Source organism: Morone saxatilis, unplaced genomic scaffold, assembly GCF_004916995.1.
Source record: "Morone saxatilis isolate NCDOM2014 unplaced genomic scaffold, NCSU_SB_2.0 Contig22, whole genome shotgun sequence".
Taxonomy (NCBI): Eukaryota; Metazoa; Chordata; class Actinopteri; family Moronidae; genus Morone; species Morone saxatilis.
Window position 1 is genome coordinate 17,087,965 of NW_023339785.1, and position 4,182 is coordinate 17,092,146.

Consider the following 4,182-nt stretch of genomic DNA (forward strand, 5'->3'; position numbering starts at 1 on the left):
CGCAGATCTCAACGAATTAACTGGTATCAATAAGCATCATTATTAGTGACTATGAAAAGGTTGCACTAATACTGTGAATAAAAGCTGTGTTAATACTTTGGTGTTTGGGAAAATAATTATTTGTCATAATGTTCTAATACTCTCATAATGCTGTATATAGTATATATGCTGAATTACTTAACACTTACTATATACAGCATTATGATTATTATAAACATTATGACAAATAATTATTTTCCAACACCAAAGTGTTAACACAGTTTTATTACAGTTTAGTGCAACTTTTCATAGTCCTAATAATGATGCTGTATTGATACAGTTAATTGTTGAGATCTGGGAATGCCTCCATATTATTAAAAATAAATCTGACAGGGGAAAGAAACACAAGCAGTCAGATCACCATACAGGCTTTAAAAAAAACACACTGGAGGCTTTTCAGTCATCTTTCTCACATGTCCCACAGATGAGTCTTTGTAACAGCTCATGTTTCACTTGCACTCTACACTTGTAAACATGACCTAAAGCTTATTTTTAAGATTTAAGTCTATTTTCTTCTATTTGTGACTCTCAGCGCTACCAAAATGCGGATGACTTACACTCATTATTTTGCCTGGATGTGTCCAGGGTAGACATTGATGGCAGACTGAAGCAGCTGTTGCTCTGGTAACGTGCTGCTCTGTAAGCCTATTTGGAAGAGAAAACAAGCACAGGCAAGCAGTAAAATTAAATTTACTTAAATCACTTTATATGAATTAACTGATTATTTGTTCCCCAAAGTAAAACACACATAACACACAAAAATGCCACATATAAAGATTTACAGCAGTTGACACTCATGGTCCAAAAAAAACCCCACATAATTCCTGCAAACTACATACTGTGGTTGTCCATGGCTCCAAGGAAAATACATTAAAATAGTAGAAAACAGTTAGAATAGAAACACAAAAATGGGATTTTGTTAACATTGGGCATATTGTGGTTTAGAAGGTGTTTGATTATTACTAATTTTAGCCATTTTGCCCAGCTCTAAATATAAGCATTGCCAGTGGACAGTGAGAACATGGACTGTTTTTCTTTTCCAGTGTGTTTCCTGTTTGATTTTACTTCTTACAACCTCAGCAAAGAAAAACAAGGTCTTGTAATGAAAAAGAGGAAAACCTCAGGGATTCTCTATGACAGGTGATGCCAGGTTTGGCTTCCAGGTTTCACTGTGCATATGTGCACACACCTGTGTTTGTGATTGTGTGTGTGTGAGTGTGTGTGTGTGTGTGTGTGTGTGCATGGTGTTTTATTCCATCAACTTGTGTCTGTGTTTGTATACTGTACGTGTGTGTGTGTGTGGGCGGCTATGTGCTTTGGATCCTAACAGAATGGTGGAGAACCATGGGACTTTGCTGTTTCCTGCTCTTTATGAGTTTCATGATTAAAGGCCTGTGGCAGTGAAGACTCTTTTAATCTCTGTCTGTGTCTGTTTGGCTCTCCATGGTTTCTCTAGAGCTTCCTCTCTCCCCCATCCAACATGAGCCTGGACAAAAGCTTCTTTCAACCAGCCGAATTCGGGATTCTGCTACATCCCAAAAGACAGCATGTTTTTAACTCCCATTTACAAGACAAACACTATGAGAAATATAACATTATGAAATGGCAAGAGGTTATTTATATAGTATAATATCAGGATTTAACTGTTGAAGACAGAGTGGAGAGTGAGGAAATAGAGAGATACCTCAGTGAAGAAAGGAGGAGAAGTAAATTGCATCAGGGACACGTGTAGTTAAAAAACGGTATCTTCCACTTAGATAATTGAATTTCCCAGAAACTCTCAATCCCAAGTGGAGAATAAAAGAATCCTGTGATTAAGTTGAAGGTGAGTGAGGAATAATGGAAAATAAATTCTCTAATTAGCAAGCGCATTAGATTTAATTTGAATGGTGTTGCGCAGTATTCCCATGTTTCCTTAAGCAGAGCTGTGGGTTAATTAAAATAAACACCTGTAATCACTGCCATTGAAACATCTGGATTCTTTTAAAATGAAGGATTAAACCTATAATGTGTAATATCCTGTATCTTTCCACGTACAACTAAACACTGTAAATGGTAAATACAAAAAAGAGCGTGAGAGGCTATAGAGTCATGACACTGCAGGCAAAATGCCAGTGAAGGTAATGTACATTGGGTTGGCTGCTCAGTTTCGACTCATCCGTAGCAGGAAACAATGGCGGCTCGCCTGGTCACACGCGTTCTCGTATAACAGCTAGAGTACACTAAAATATGTTTCTGAAACAACTTTAGAAATAGAAGCAGTGCTGCCTAGTTTGACTGCTTCAAAGTCAAAGGCCACATATTTAATGAGTGGGGCAAATGTTTAAACCATGATCTAATAAATACATTGATAATAAGATAGGATGCACCACGACCTGTTGGATCAATCATATCATACGTTTGCTTTACAGCAATTAATAAGAGCAGCACACAAATAAAAAAAAAGAAAGCATTGAGAGATTTACAATTGGTAACAAAAATTAGTCCCAGTCAGGTGCTGATGTGTGAGAAAATATCATCACTGTATTGCAGGTTGACCTTATAATCACCAGTTAGAGACATATTTTAACTAGACCTGCATGGGATGTTAAAAACATCATATTGCAGTTATTTTGACAGATATATGATAATTATTGCGTCACAAATTTAATTTGCACTAAAAACATTATTATAATCATGATATTTTTGGGGGGGTCTGTTCCAAACAAACATGTTTTCTTCAATTTGAGAACAAGATTTATAGCCAAGGGCATCGCTTGGGAACTACAGTACTTCATTATAATGGTTTTTTTATCACTGTTTTATCATCTGCAATTTGCATATTGCACTTGGCCATATTGCAATTTTGATAATATTTTAATTGATGCTGAGACCTGATATAAACAACAATCTGTCAAAGTGTCAGACTCTCATGCTTGTTGGTCCAATCGAACAATCACCCAACCTGTAGTATCGTGCTATTCCAGTTGTGAAGACATCAAACATTTTTCGATCATTGTCAAGTTAACAGAGTTGGTTTTATGTGTAAGAAAAAATGACCTCTGCTATTTTGTTTTTTTCTGATATGGTTCTCGATGGTTGAGTAAATATTGAAAATATGTTTTTTTATTTGAGTCACAATATTCTGTGTTATTTTTGTTCCTTCAAGTGAGAGACAACAGGTAAGGAGAATCCTGCACTGTCTGTTCCCGCCTGCACATTTCTAAACTCACTATGGACTTTCTCTCTTTGATTAAGCTGCCAAGACGCTGAAAGCAAAGCTATTGGGTACTGCCTGCGGGGAGAACAGAACGGAGATAATGTGATAGGCCTTGGTCTCTGAGGTGTTCTGGCTTCTCAGTGTTTTTTTGTTTTGCCAATTCTATGTCTCAGAAATACATATAAGTATTTACACATCATTACAATATGGCAGCTTTTTGCATCCCAGTTGCTGCTTGTGATGGTAAACAAAACATACGCTTGTGTTTTTATATATCTAGCAAAATTGTGTTGGAAGTATATCACCTATTTGCAATACACTGCTAATAAGCAAAGTCTGATCCAATTATCAGTGCAGCAAAATAAACAGCTATGTTGGCAGGAAGAAAACAACCCTCACAAAGCCTCTCTCTGTCTATAACACAACCCGACACACACACACACTAAGGCAGGCGCACGCACAGTACATGCAGGCCAACACTATACAGCACAGACAGACTGCAACACTTATTTACTGCTGTATTGAATCTTAGCGAGCTTTTACACCTTCTGTTTGTTTGCTTTGTTCCAAATTAGCAGCCATACTGTATTACTAAAATGTGGAAACTGTCTGCACACTGCAGTATCTATATTCATTTTGTACGCATTCACTATGTGCAATTAAGTTGTCAGAATTGTAGAATTTTCTGCCACAAGAAAAGAATTATGTGGAAAAACAAGGAAATGGCACTGTGGCATGCAACAAAACTAACTAAATGAAGCATACATGAATCAGCTTTGAGTCTGCATCATTGCTTTTGTGCTGATTTATAAACCAGTGTTTTTTTTGGAAAACATTCAGGAATGTGAATCAAGGCTGCATCTATGTGTTCCTGTGTTTTAGCAGAAAAGGAGAGTATGTGCTCTATAATGAGCGCCTACAGCAAAGTAGTGACCTACCACGTT

The 4,182-nt window shown here is 36.9% G+C and overlaps 1 pseudogene; it reads right to left on the reverse strand.

The window, feature by feature from the left end:
• Positions 1–601: 601 nt before the first annotated feature.
• LOC118334023 overlaps positions 602–4,182 on the reverse strand; it is a 16,547-nt pseudogene continuing 12,966 nt past the window's right edge.